Genomic DNA, 15,601 nt, shown 5'->3' on the forward strand with positions numbered 1-15,601 from the left:
GCATGTGATACTATCTCTAGAAAGGGGAAGAGATATATAGGACTATAAAGGGAAGCCTGTAATTGATGCTCTCTGTACTTATTAGGATTTGTTTTAGTAACATCAGGGACTCATTTTTGTACTACCTCTGAATAAATAATGTGCACAGTAGGTTGGGTCAATTCCTTTTCACTTTGAAATATTTTCAGCGGTTGCACTAAAACCAAGAATAATTCATTGGCTTTTTGTAAGGCAGCTGGATGTATTATGAAAAATAAGTGAGTTAGCTGAGATATTGGGGGGGTCTGTAACGGGCCACCATGGAAAAGAAGGGACTCTTGGCCTTTGGGATGATGGGAGAGCATTTTCCATCTCAATCAGGAGCATTTCTCAAAAAATAAACAGGATTGCAGTAAAAGACCTTGTTCCAGTGTTTGTATTTTAACGCTCCATGGGTGAAGTCTGCCACATAGCAGAGACTCCTACGGGAGACCCACATATAATTACTCATGGACAGAGCTTTGCCTCCTGTAAGTAAACCACCATAATGAGCACAGCTCCTCAAATACATATTTATTTTAAAAAATAAGTGAAACAGAACCATCCCAAAAAAGCCTGAAAATTGATTCCAGTGCAGGCTTTGTTTGGCTCCTGCTCCTGGCACTGATTGCAGAGTTTAATATCTCCGGCAAGTTGCTGCCTTATCCTGGGTGCCAAGTTCCAGATCTCTCAAACTGCTGCAGCCCTGCCAGTTACCTACAGTAGGAGAGACATGGTGATGCTTAGCTAACGTTTGGGAAGTCCTTTGATACATCCGTGGGTGAAAAGGGCTGCAGAAGGACAAATTAATTAATACTGATGATTAATGGATTAGTTGTGACTCATTCTAAAATATTTCTATGGGTACCCCTTTGCAGCAACATCTGAAACTTGTAAGGTATTTTTGCTGGGAGTGTTGGTTGGTTTGGGGTTTTTTTGGTGAAATTGTTCATTGGGGAGGCTGGGCTTTGGAGAGCTGCCTCTAGAGTGCATCTCCTAGTGCCGCCACCCTTGGAAAAAGATCATCCAGGAAATCCTGTCTGTCTGTCCATCACCTTCCTGTTGCACTAGGTAACGAGGGACAGGTTTTTTTTTCTTGAGGACTTTTTCCGTGTGAAAGTCCCCCTTGAAATTCAGTCTTCAGTGAGGCGCTAGTTTCATTTGGTTTTAAGAAATAATGTAAATTTTAGCAAAGTGAGGAGAATTTCTGAGGTGGTGGAAAATGGTATGGCACATACTCCTACATACAAAGTTGGTCCATCCAGAGATGGAGGGCCTGATCCTGCACTCTGTAAAAGCAGCAGGAGTTTGTCATGAGATCTGAGGATGCCTAGGGTAAGTACGACTAGTGGTTTGTACTGAGCAGGAGTCAAGACGGTGCTTTCTGCAAAACGTGAAGCATTTTCAAGATCAGATCATTGCCTTCTACTGTGCAAATAGTTTTGGAGACCATCTTGAAAGTGCTACCAACTTTGGGGTATTTACAAAAGCATCTGTTTATGTGAAGCATAGCTTCCGAATAATTTAGCAAAGCAGAAATTGCTGTGTGTAGACGTGTTACTCTCTGATTCTGGACAACCAAGTCATCTGTAAATTCAACCCATGTACAGAATGCACGGGTCCAAACTTAGAGACTTTACAGGGAAAGCAATTGCTCCAAAAGCTGCAGAGTTACCAACAGCCATCGGGTTCGATGCAAGTTCTCAAGGCATTTGGCAAACTTTTGATTGTAGTGGAAAAATTAATGTGGGTGAGCCTAGTTTTTTGCTCTGGAACTTCCAGATGATTCTAGAGATTATTAGTTTGGGGGAGTTGTCGAAGGAATATCTCACTGTGATTTCTGCAAGAAAGTGGACTTAGCAGCTTCCAATCAGAAAAACTGGTAGGACTGATAATAAGAGGGAATTAATGATATTTATTTGTTAAAGAGCAGAAATAACGGTATTTATTTGTCCTTATTAATAGATTCTTTGGTTTTTTTTCTAAGAGAACGTAAGTAGTAATTACAACAAACACATAGAGTAAGTTGCAGTGTTTGAGAAAAGCATGTCTGACCGTCAGGAAAAACAAGGAATGTCTTAATATGTGCTTCTGTTAAGATAGACAAAGATTGCATCATCCTGTATAACAGAATATATCCAAATGCAGAGATAGGGCCAGTAAACCCATACATTTCTGCCAAGAGAGTTTCTGCTTGAATATCTTTTTGGCAAGGAAGAAATCCATCTCACTCCTCAAGTCCTGGAACAAATTGAGGGGTTGGTCTCCAACAGTAATTTTTCAGATGGGGAAATGACCTCAAACCGCCTCAAGAGACTTGGCAGAGAAGGGTCAAGAGGATGCAAGCGAAAAGGAGTCCCTGAGCAGGACCAGGGGCACCCTCCTCCACTGTTGTTTTTGGATGAAAGCTGTGGGGGTGAAGGAGGCAGCTTCAGCATAAAAAAAAAAAAAAAAAAAAAAAGTGGCTTGCGCTTTCAGCCCATGCCCTTGCTGATTTTGTAGCGTCTACTGCTGCGGGGTCTGTTGTACCTGCCTCTGTGTCCCCACCACACCCCAGAAGATCTATGTGTATCTTCAAGCTTTAAGCTTGAAGGTCCATGTAAGGTTCTTTTGCATCTACAGTTTGTCTAAGGCTCAGTTTATGATCTGTAAAGAGAATGATCTGAGCCTTGCTCCAGACAAGTGGCAGCTGTTGGACCATGCTGTTTGGTCTCAATGTTAGTAGGACAGAGGCTTCCACACAAAAATAAGCGTTACATGGGGGCTGATTGCCAGTTCATTAAGCAGCGGATGAGCCTGCATCAGTCCTTACCATATCCCTACAGGCCATAGCAAGGTAACATTAGGAGGAAGATCTATTGTTTCTCTTGCTTAGTTATCAGTAATATCATCTACATGCTTGCATCCTTCCAAAGTTGAAGTCACCCTTCATTCTGTGTACCAAATGGACTAATTTTATTAACACCTTTTTGTGCAAAGACAGCATCTTTCATTTAAAGTTGGTCAGACTTGAGGGTCAGGAGGGTGGTGGGCAAGGCATGGGGTCTTATAGCACCTTCTTGCAGAGGTGAAGCATGCAAACAGCTCAAGTTTTCAGGCCTTGGATGTGGGACATAAAGCACAGCTGGGTTAGCAATGTGTTGTGTTCCAAGTCAAGCACCTAAGTTGAAATTTAGGCCAGCGCTGAGAATCTATAGGGAAGTTTTACTTCAAGTGTCCATCACATTTCTAGTGCACATCTGTGAAGGGGCTGGGAAGACAAATTCCTGTCTCCTGCTCAAAGTGCTAAGTATCCCCACCTTACCGCTCCTCCATCATTTGCCCACTGCATTTTAATTACTTGACAAGGAAGGATGTGTCCTTTGGCACATGCAAGATTTAGCTGGAGTGTCACACAGGGCACAGATTTGCTAGAGGATGCAGGGGCTTTAGTCCTTTCCTAAGTAAACTCTGTCTGTCCGTGGTTATGGACATAGGGCTGCACAGCGTGGGGATGCATGGTGGACTGGATTTGTCCTCATACACCACTATTGGCAGTCCATCAGCCCCGTCAGGTCGTGGTGCCCCTGTCCTGCAGCTAAGGAGCCTCATGGAGCATCAGCCCTCTGCGCAGGATAGTTTAGCATGCTGAAAGAGTTTGCCTGCAAGTATAATTGACTAAATCAACTGAATCTGTTAAAAGAACAGCCAGTCTCATCACTGAGAGAGGTGAAGAGGCTATCTGAATTAGCTAAGAAATTAAGTGATGAAAAATGAAACTAAACAACCCATTTATTAAAGAAGAACAGGCCAAGCAATATTTGAATGAAAGCATCCCTGTCCACTTGCTGGGAGAAGGTAGAGTTGGTGCATGCCACAGTGGTCAGCGGATGAAGACAAGTTGGGAGGAAGAAGAGGAGGACAGGAAGGCTCCAATGGACACACTGTTGCCCCTTCTTCCAGCTCCTTGGTGCGCATCACATCCGAGTCCTGGATGAGAGAGGGGCAGGCGTTGAAGGCCACTTCAAGACCTGCAGAAACACAGATCAGACAACACATGAACATGCAACATGAGGAAGGCACAGAGGTACCAGAGGGAAAAAGGCACCAGCTGCAAAAGTAAAAAAAAAAAAAAAAAAAAAAATAGAGTAAGGCTTGAAACCTGGCAGTTTGTTGGCTGAGTATAGAGCACAAGGCAATACCAGGCCCAGTTCTCACCTGCCGATAGGTATAGAGCAAAGGTTGGGGTATGGTCAGGATCAGACTGGGCTTGCATGGAAGAGAAAAATTCATGGAGCCTGACTCACCCTCGCTTCACACTTTGCACTGTCGGTTCAGTGTTTGCAAAGGAGACACGAGAGATGCCAGTCCCTGTGATTGTGCAATACACTAGAGGAGGCTGAGTTCATCCCAGCAGCTGTCTGCAGTGGCAGAGGATTTGCCTAGTATAAAGGAAAGACACAACATAAAATGTATCCCCCAGGAGAGGGGAAAAAAGGAGAAGTCAAAATGGTGGTGGAGGGATTACTACTGATGCACTAGGTGACAAGTGTGAGTGGAAAGGACTGTATTTGGGAGCAGTCAGCATGTCTTGCAGAAGCATCTCCTATCCTTTAAAAATAATGATAGAAGCAAGTAAGTGTACTTTAATTATAAACAATATTAATTATTACTTGCAGCGGCTTTTTGACCGAAAGCATAAAATTCTTCGTGTTTTGGATAGAAATGCCTTACCAGGAAATCTGTATTTCTCATATCCACAGCTAAAGCTGCTGATTCGGAAGTTGGCAGAAAAAAAAGTGATTGTTCATTGTGGATGCTGTTCTGAGGGTAGGTGGCTGTACATGCAGCTTGAGGTAGCTGCAGAGGATGAAAAACATTGCGTCTCAACTGCCAGCTCAGATGCCAAGCTCTGTCCAATGCAGTGAAAATTATGGAGATCTATCACATCTTCTTCAGCTTCTAATACCTGGAAATGCCAGCAGACCCTGGCAGGCCAAGCTGCCATGAAGGGGTCAGCGAGACATAATGAAACATCCATGAAGGAAGAAGCATCCTAGCGTTATACAGACGTTTGTGCAGGTTGCAGGCAGACAAGTACTCCATATCTCACGTTACGTTAGCTGTTTATAAATTATTCCTAAGTTTTATCACACACACATATTCATTTTTAATGCTTAAATACACATTAAGAATAATTTTCACTAAAGGATGATCCCTAATTCCATCAGGAGGAAAGCTAAGGAAATGATACATGCAAATTTGAGCAGGGGTTGGTACCATTAATCCCTGGCTTGTCTTCCTGGAGGTAACTCGCCAGCCCCAGGTCTGCCGGAGCTTGCAGCCTGGCTGGGAGCCGAAAGGCCTTGGATGAAACCCTACCTGTGTGCCAAAGGTCCTTAACTCTAAACTTGCTGCTCCCACACCCAAAGGAAAGTACTCGCGCTCTCCTGCTTTCCCACAAAGACTAAATCTTTCAATTGCCTCCCACGCAAGCCAAGGGAAAGGATGGAGCAAAATGCATTTTAATGAGCATTTGAATAATCATCGGGAAGAGAACTTTTCACTGACATAGCACCTTTTGTTCAAGCGATTTATAAACATCCATTAAGCCCGACAACATCCCTGAAGGGTAATTCTTTTTTTATTCTCGGGAAGCGGAGAGCTGGGATTTGCTCAAGGATAGGGCAGGAAACCCGTGGCGGGGCTGGAAATGGGAACCCCGCATGTGGGATTTCCTCTCCCCCCTGCATAGGGTTTCCTCTCAGCTCGCTAATCGCTAAGCAAGATCTTGATGACCAGATGCTCATAGATAACATAGCTCAAATATTGCTTCCGTTCTGCAAATTGCATGCTGGCTTGGTTCAAAGGCCAAATCCTATTCTGCCATCAGCCGGTGGCAGGGTTCCCTTCGAACATCAGCAGAAGGGGGGGACCAAGCTGCAAGAGTTTGAAAAACAAAGCTAAATACTGAAAAACTTTCATAGCCAGGCACATTTTCAGAGAGCCGTGTGGTTTAGAGCGTTTTCTCTCACTTAAGAAAACCTGCAAGGCTTTAAAGGAGAGTGTTTCTAAAGAGCATATCCAGGCACTTTATCCAAAACCACTGGCAAGGCATTTCCCTACCAGCCAGCACGCACGTTCCAAGGGGCAGTGGCAATATTTCTTCTCTGACATCGCCAGTTAAAAGGATTTATTTTCAGTAAAATAGAGTACTTCAGTTGTGTGATGGGCAAAAAAAGGTACTATATAATTAAAAGTGGGATTAGACAGAAAAATGAGATGTTAGGCAGATAATTAGGAAACTATTATAATTAGAATGTGCTTTTAAATCCCCTAGTAGCTTCTATTATGAAAGGGATGTCCTCTGATTAACTAATATTTCCTTTAAGTAGATATTTTTCCTCTTCCTTTTGGACAGGAAAGCTTGAGTTGAATGACTTCACCTTAAAAAATCACAGTTTACTGGGGCCCGAGTTGTCCTTGTAGCAAGCCAGTTTTGCTCAGGAAAAAAAAACTATATTTGGGGTTGAAAGTGGCAGGGAAGATTTTACCAGTAAGCTTATTAAATCACTTCTCCATTAAATACAGTCTTATTTATAGACAGTATTTAGTATTCTTTGTATTCAGCCTTTAAGAGAAATTATTGCTGTTAGAGCAGTGCTAGCCTCAGATTAAATTTTTATTCATGCAGGTTTTATACGAACGAAACTGCTGCATATTTCTATGTGAAGTAGAAAGCCGTGATGGTTTTGAAAGGACATGGAGCTTCAGCGAGAGCTGTCTGACAGCTGCTGTTAATGAACACGAACCAACAAGCCTCTCGGAAGCTGCTTGTCTCTCCCCGGCTCTCCGGCAGGGAGTAGGAAAGGACAGGCAGCGGTCCCACCGCTTACAGCTCCATAAATCAGAGCAGCTCTGCTGAAGTCAGTACAATTGTAAATGAGTTAAAACTGGGGGAAGTGAGAGAATAAGCTGTCCCGTTCCCCTTACCTGAGCCTTTGTGGGAGCTGGTTTGTGGGGAGTTGCTACGAGAAAGTGTCACAGGCAGATAGGGAAAAGTGGAAAAGGGAAATAACTTGCTGAAAATGCAGCCTTCCTCCCCTTTTTCTTTGTTTTTTTTTTACCAAGCCTAAAATTTTAGGAATTGAGAGAAGTGAGTGCAAAAGTTCTTTGAATGCAAAGGCCAGATCTTGCCTCTTATTTGTAAAAGTAGGAGGGGAGGGCAGCAGAGGAGACAGCCAAATGTCCAGGCCACTGAAAGCATTGATGCATGCTTGCATACTACTGTATTCGGGCAAACAAGATTGTTCTTTCACCTAAAAACCAAAAAGCAGATGGATAATTGCTTTATGCAGAGTTGAGAACCTTGGCATCCATCTGCAGATACAAAAGACGACTTACTTAAAAAACCATTTGTGGTACATCTGATTCCAGCTTACTGGACATATTGTTGAGAGAAATGCTCAGAAAAATGCTTCCAAATAGCCAAATGGTCAGGGAAAGGATGAAAACAAATGCAAATATAGTACACAGGCCCTGGAGAAAGGAGCTCGGAGAAGAGGCAACCTGCCTGAGGTTGGAGACCCCCAAGCCTGACATGGGCATTGCTGTGAGAGCAGTGGGAAAGGCTGGAGTGTTTCCAGTGTGGTGAATGATGCCAGGGAAAGCGTGTCCCAACCTACTACTTCTGGAGGGGAAAGGGGGAAGCATCTCTTTGGGATATTTTTACGAACTATGGACATGGAGATCCTCTCTGGGGTGGCTTCAGAAGCCCCAGAGATCACCAGTACACTGACACTGCGGGAACAGGCTCTCAGCACTGTGTGCTGCCACGTCTACCCAGACCATCTGCTCAGTAACTGGGGAAAAGCTAGCAGCAACAAAATGCCAGTGATGGGAGTAGCAATCAAAACATCACCAACTGCCGGTGAGACTGAATGAGGGACCTGTGTGCAGAGGTCCCATCCAAAGATGGGAAACCCTTGGAGACAGAGGCAGCCTGGCTCGGTGCGTACACTGGTTACGCAGAGGAGCGGCAGCTCATGCAGCCTGGCAGGGTACCAAGTCAGCCTTTCACCGGCAAATTTCAAAACATCGTTCATCTGTCAGCACTAGCACACCCCTGACACCAGCACACCGTGACCTGCCACTAAGAAGAACTTCTGAGAGCTAGGAATCCTCGTGGATCCACTTAACCATTTAACAATGAATGAGCCAGATCCTCTGCTATATTTTTTTGGCCCTTCTCCATGGATCTAACAGACTGCTGGGCACCAGCCCCTTGCCAGGGGTCAAAGGGATCAGACATTAGTGGGTCTATCAGCAAAGCCTCCCAACTTACAGCATTCTTGTTGAAGGAGACAGTGACGTCATCGAAACCATCCAGGACTGTATTGCTGAGCCCTAACAATGACTGTGCAGACTCTGGAAGGAGAAATGTCGAGCTGAACTGCAGAGATGCTGATGCTAGTGTGGACCAGGGTCATCTGATGTCTCCTGACTTCCCAGGCTGGACCCTGACATCCAAGTCAGCAGAGAAATGCCCAGACCAAAGGGAGTAAAGGGAAATCAGTGATTCAAAGCCATGGCCTCCTGCCCTATATTTGCAGGATGGAGGGCAGAGAGGAATGTGAACTGGTTTTCCTTAATCCATTGAAAAATCTGGGCTTCTCACTCCTGCAAAAAAGAGCCATTTGGCCTAATGATACCTTCCAGCTCTGCAGTGCCACTCAGCCAAGATGCTGAAGCACTTTAGATGTCTTAATTCATTCCCTCAGCAAATAGCCAAGCCTCTGCACAGCAAAGTGCTCGTGGTAACAGTACAACACAATGGGGAAAATACAGTATAGAAAAATATGATGGTTTTATGTCTTTTATGTCTTATACTGCAAACACATAAAAACAATTAGGGTTTGGAGAATATTTTTTAAAAGCAAGAGAATGATTGGCAAGGCAGAGAAAATAAATATTATACCCCTGAGAGGGTTAGGGACATATTATTTTTCCAATTTTACAAAGGAGAAATGCCAGATCAAAATTACTTTCCCAAGATCACACAGGGTGATCCTGCCACCCTTTCTATTGAGTAGTTCTTACTCAAGGGTTTGTCTGTCTTCATGCCCAGAGACCTCCATGTTTTAAAGCCCGCTATTCGGTGGTGTAAATTTACGGTGTATTAGCTACTCTATATTTATTCCCCACATAAATATCTTTTCAAAGTAAGCTACCTCACCCAAAGGCACTTTCAGAAGTGTAAGGCCAGCGGTAACGCTGCTAAAAGAATTAACACTGTCCCACATAATTAGCAGTAATTAGTACTGGTCAGGACAGGAGTTAATGCACACTGGTGAACGTAAATTCTGCCTTTGTGTCCCCATGTGACATAAAACCAGCCTAGGAATAAGATCCCGCTGGGTGTGAAAGTGGAGGGACCAGGTTAGTTATCTGATGCCTTGCGATGCCTGAGGTCAAATTCTCTCTATTCCAGACCTTTCTTCCCATCATGAAAGCCTGCACCCTCTTTTTTGGCAAGGTAAGACTTCTGCCAGTAATCCCAGAGTTATTTGATAACCCATCATTTCTGTGGGTCTTAGGGAGGAGGAAAAAAACCTGGGCATCAAAACCAGAGGCTGCAGCAATACAACCAAGTACCTTCAGGGAGTGTTTCACAGCTTCCACTATGGGGTTAACCGGTTTTGGCAGCAAAACTGAATTATGAGCTCGACAGCAAAGAAGAAAACCGACCAAAAGAAGAAAATATCGAAACAAATTCAGGCTATACCCCTCCTGTGGGTGAGAAGACGGTGGGGCGATGGGTGGCTTTGCGTAGGGAGGAGGGTGCATGCTGGGGCACAGCTGGCTCGTGTGTGCGAGTGCCAGCACGCATCTGGCGTGTGCATGGGCTCAGGATGCCGGAGCAAACTGTTTGGGAAATGGGTGGGAAGTGAAGAACTGAGCGCATAGAGGAGGTACTTCCCTAATACTTCAAACGTATTTTATTTCAAACTGTGTTTTCTACAACTTGTCCGAGGTTGGACCTGTCCTCCTTGTGTTAGGGCTTGAAGTTTTAAAGAAAAGATGGATTACCCAAAGTCGCCTGGCTGCAAACACCCTCCTTCTTCCTTCCTTCCTTTGAAGCGGATTTGCTGAAACGTAGCCCTCAATAGTTATAAATACTTGAAAGGGGAAAACTTAGTAAAGTGGATGGTAATCTTTTGGACTGAAAACCCTCATTTTTACTCCTAGACGATTGCTGTGCTTATTGAGTTCAGGAAAACAACTTAGCAAACAAGAGGAGAATCTCACAGTATAATCATGAAGAAAAATGAACTTTTCTAACACAGAGATGGCCTGCTTCAGCTCATTGGTACAGTTTTACTGGGATTTGAAGGACATGCAGGCTGAATCACCGTAGGTGCTGGGATTGAGTCTGATTTCCGGCATCTATGAGATCCACCTGTTTCCACCATCCTCACCCAGACCTGCTGGAGCTGAACAACGTTTGTAATCAGGGCCCAGCTGGTGTCTAGAAACGGGCCTTTTCCAAGCAGGAAAGCAATTTGAAGTGTAATTTTAAATTAACTTTTTAAAATACAGAGGTAAAACACTGTATGGACAGTTACTTTGATTTAAACTGATCTTACATTGATTTTTCTTAATTGATGATAAGGGATTCATTTGAGCTAAACAAACAGAATGTGCTTGTAAATTGAAATGAAATGTTTTTTCTTCTGGGCTTTGCCTCGTCTTAGCTAGTTTAAGGACTCAACCGAAGTTAAAGCTGGGCTATTTTTATGTCGGCTAGTTTTGGCTAGAAACCTGTGAGCCTGTTTGTGTCGGCTCATCAGGCGCTTGTAAATGGATTTCATTTTGATCAAAGCAAGTGGAGGCAATGTGACTCTCAGCCCGCTGGAGAGGGACCCCCAAGGTGACGTCAGCTGAGGGAAGAGTCACCGAGTGCAGCCAATGTGTCGCAGAAGAACTTCAAAGCAGGATCCGTAGGCAACCTTGGCTAGGAGCAGGGAACAGATCCAAGGGAAAACATGAGGCAGGCAGGCTTGGCTTCCTAAACAAAATCTATAATAAGAGACAGACAGGTAAGAAGAGCTTTAGAAAAAGCCCTGAAAAGTAGAAAGAGGGAATGGAATAAACTACATGCCCAGAGCAACAAGTGGTCCTGCAGTGGAGTTTTCTTAGGAGGTCTTTTACTGGAAACACTTATGTTTTTTAATACACTTATGAGGTAAAGTTCCTCTGAGAGATAGTGGCTGTTTGTGATGGTCTCATTGTGTGTTTGGAGGAACACACAAACCCACCAGGCGTTGAAGAAGCAATCAAAGGAGTTGAAGAGGAGCCGTACTCTGTGGAGACAAAGCACAGCATCAGGACAGCACAGAAAGACTAAGCAAGAAAGGTGTGTCAAGCCACATTTTATATCTTTATATATGCCTACACCATTGCTTTTTAAGAATGGCTTTGGGAGGAGCCACCTCAGTCAAGAAGGCGAGAGATTCTTTCAGGTGGTACCTCATGGAATAGCCTGGCCCAGTATCCCCATGGCCAGAAAAAAGAAATGAGGAGGTTATCTGCCTCCTGACACAACAAGGCCAACAAAGGTGCTGTAAAGACGTCTAGTGAAGAGTCCTGCTGATGGATCTCAGCCTATGTGAAGCTAAGGGACATCTCAGTAGGAAATATTCAGGATAACTTCAGCTTTTCTGGAAAACCATGAAGAGAACTGCAAGCACATGCAACTGTCATAAAATCTTCCAGTCCGGAGATGCACAGAAAGAGAAAGCATATTGCTCACAAGAGTTTGTTATCCCAGGAGGGAAGGAGGAGGAGACGGCATTCCCAGGTATGGAAACCCAGGACAGATAGCCACCAGCCACTCAAGTTCAGTGAGGCAAAGATTTTTAAAGCAGAATTTGAACTGTGTAGGAAAGTCAGACGGTGGAGCTTTCCCCTAACTTATAGACCCAACATGTGCTTCTAATACAGAAACTACAGCAGAAGCTAGAGTTACTGCAAGACTGAGTGCACTAATGAATCAAATTGTCTCTACACGACTTCAAAGGCTTTGGGAAGAAGCAAGAATAACTAGAAATGTAATACTAATGGCAAGGACAACGTGGCTGGCAGTGGTGAAACCCGGTCAGGGTCCCTTCATCAACAGAGAGGCGTAGTGTGTATGGAAAAAGCAGAAAAAAAGTAATCTGGTGGTGCTGTACAGCAAAGGAGAAGGAGCAGCAGCAGCCTCGAGTTTGGTGAGAATAAAAGCGAGGCAGAATGGACTTGGTGGAAAAATGGGGTGAGAAGTACAGTAATAAAATTTGAAAAGAGGACTGAAGTCAGAAGCATTTCAAATAGTAGCAAGGACAGGAAAATAATAGAAAGGGTTACAAATGATCAGCAATGCAGGCGACTATAATAAACTATAATAAACTTCAACTTGGAAACATAAAAGACGAAATATGATCTAGGATGATATGGGAAAAATAATTTAAAGCAAGATATTCTGTGGGAGGAGAGATCTGGGCAAGGTCCAGAGTTGCTATTTATGAGTTAATGAAGAGAGGGGTGGGAACAGCTTGTCTTCAAGCAGACTCCTGAGAGGCAAAGTATCTCACCTCTGTTCCTTGCACCACCACATAGATTCTTGGTTGAGTCCCTTGAAAACCTTCTGTGCTTCAAGCGCTCTGGCTGTGGAACGAGAATTTCCCATCTCCTGCACACATGCTCATAAGATGTTCAGCTGCTACGGTGGCACACACACCATTTGGCTGAGCGGTCCCATTTCAAAATTAAAAGAGATCATAGGTATGGAGAGGGGGAACGAAGTGATAGGTGTTTCCACAGTTCACCTTTATCTGACAGGGGGTGAATGTGTCTTGAAGAATGCAACTCCGTTCTGCTCCTGTTTGCATCCTGAGAGGCATAAAAGCAGTTTTGAGGGAAGAAGAGGGGTGAAGCAATGAATTCAGTGTCCCCAAAATCCCCTGGGGACCGCTTGGATGGATGGAGCCTGCTAACATGCTTTTGTTGGCTCCACAACCGAGAGGTTCAAAGCTACTTCGGTTGTGTCTATGTGCCCTGAGATGCATATCTACCTTTAGAAAGGTACGGCCCTTTTCAAAAGGTGTCTTAGGCACTTAATCCCAATGACTTCAAATGAGACTTGGACCAGCAGAGAACGCATGAAGTGTGGCTTACTGCCCCCATTTGCTAAAGATGGTTTACATCTCTGGCAGGAATTAGGTACCAAATTTTGTGTGGACTGTGGTCAGGACACTGTTGAGAGAAGCAGCAAAATGTCTTTGGAAATTTGAACTGGAAGGCTGGATGGTGGGATAGTCCTCCTCAAAGCATGCTGAGAACCCTCTTAGCTAAAATACAGAGTAATCGATTGATCTAAAGTCTGCTAAATGCAAGGAAATAATGTTGCAGTTGAGGAGAGCTGAGCTGATTACTCTATGAGATGTTTCTCTGGTTCCACATAAAAAATACTCCCTTTCCAGAGTTTGGGTGCCTATCTGATTTCTTGTCTTGTTCCCACAACTAAGTTGAGGATAAGAGTGGGAGAGTATTTTCTTTAAAGCACAGTTATTACAGCTTCTCAAGAAAAGCTAACATCCTCTAGGTAAAAAAGTGCTCGGTGGGGTAAACTGGAAGCAAACGCTCTCTTGATGCATCTTGGTGGGTTCTTCTGACTGAGGTTTCCCTTTGACAACTGCAGACCCCTGCAGATCTTTTAATGAACCCTTTAAACAAGCCACAGAAAATGACTGTTAGCGTCACGTCATCGTGCAGGATGCTCCAAATCCCCGGGCTGGCAGAGTTTCCCATCTGAAACCAGCGTGCGGGCCTGGCTCGGTCCCTGCACGTCTCGCCAGCCCCTTGCCATGGGCCCACAAACCCGCGAGGCCGGCGTGGAGCAGCTGGGGGCCGAGCCACGATGATGCGGGGCTGCCCGCACCATGGTTGCGGGGCTGCGGAGGAGGCGATGCTGCTGCTGCCATGTGGGAGGCCCAGGGCTCGGGAGGCAGCTCCTGGGGCTGGGGCCCCTCCGAGGGGACGCTTGCTCTGCTCGGAGGAAAGTGCAGCTTTCACCGCCTCCCGCCCCGACCCCCCTCCTTCTCTCCTTCGCCTTTTTTTTTTTTTTCCCCTCCCTGCCTGCTTCTCACAGCTGCTGCCTTGGGGAACCGGCCTTGGTGCGGGAGGAGGCCGCCTTCCCCTGCAAGGCTCAAGGGCGAGGGCAGCTGCCTCTGCTTCAACCCGTAAGCGGGGAGGATGGAGAGGGGACAGCAAAGTGGGGCGGCCAGCGCAGGCAGAGGATGAGCGTGCCTGTCCTTGGAGGCAAAGCCTGGCTCTGTGGTTTGGGGCTGACATGGCTGGTGTGGCACTGCTGTGACTGGGGAGGCTTAGGGGAAGGGGGACGCCGGCGTTTGAGTGCCTCTCCTCCAAGGGAGGTTCTAAAAATGGTTAACAAGGAGGGTTTTTTTCCAAGTTGTGCTGAGAGCAGTCCTTCATGTGCACACAGACAGACATACGCACATACGCTTTTCTCACGGCCATCATAGTGGCCAAAAATGATCCAAGGGAGCGCAGCAATAGACACGTACATCCATGTATTCACCTCTAAGACCCCGAAGCGAGTGACGGCCACCCATCCTGGCTGTCACACGTGCTCCTGCAGATCCCCTCTGCTTGCCGGCACTCACATGCACCAAGTCGGATCCAAACCGCCTAGAGATGAGCCACTTGTGCCCTGATAAACGCTTCAAAACGAAGGAGCAAGGGCGACGAGAAGCTCTTTCGCAGCCCTTTTGTTTTTTTGTTGTTTTCCTTGCCGGGAGAATTGTTTGCGGGTGGAAGGGAGAGATGTTTAAATAGCTCTGCAGATCCATTTAGTAAAGTCAATATGCAATTATGCAAAGGTCTATGATAATGCACCCACAGATGCAGATAGCGGCGGATTGTGCTGTCCTGGGGGGAGCTGGGGGGAGCCGCGGGCAGCTGGTACCTCTTGGAGCAGGGGGTTGCGGGGACCCTGACACGCTCCCCGGCCCCTTGCACGCCCAGGCACAGGTCGGTGCCCGGGGCCGGGGAGGGCCGGGGGGATCTGGCGGGGCTGCGGGTCCCGAGAGCGCCCGGCGCCGCCCGCCCGCCCTCCCCCGGGGCCGCCCCGAGCCCCTGCCCGACCCGCACCGCACCGGCGGGCACGGAGCTCTGCTGCTTCTCTTCCTTTATTTTTTTAATTTATTAAGCGTGGTTGATTTATACTCAAATTTACCTAAATGGGATCGTTTGCAGAGACCCATCTCCGCGGCTGGAACGGCAAGCCGAGGCTCCAGAGAGCCCCCAGCTTTCCTCCCATCCCACCCTGCTGAACAGCCCCAGCTCCCCGCTCCAATTCATGCCTGTCCTCTGCAACCGGCATCAGAGGCAAGCCGAAATAGTTCCGTCATGGGCTTATTAGCCAAGCTGAGCACCGGGTTAGGTAATAGGAATGGAGCAATATTGAAAATTAGTTTGGAGGAAAACATCAAATGGAAAGGCTCTGACAAAACTCCGCTTTGCTCTAGTTCAGCCGAGGTACTGT

This window comes from Strix uralensis, chromosome 3, assembly GCF_047716275.1.
Source record: "Strix uralensis isolate ZFMK-TIS-50842 chromosome 3, bStrUra1, whole genome shotgun sequence".
NCBI classification, from domain to species: Eukaryota; Metazoa; Chordata; class Aves; order Strigiformes; family Strigidae; genus Strix; species Strix uralensis.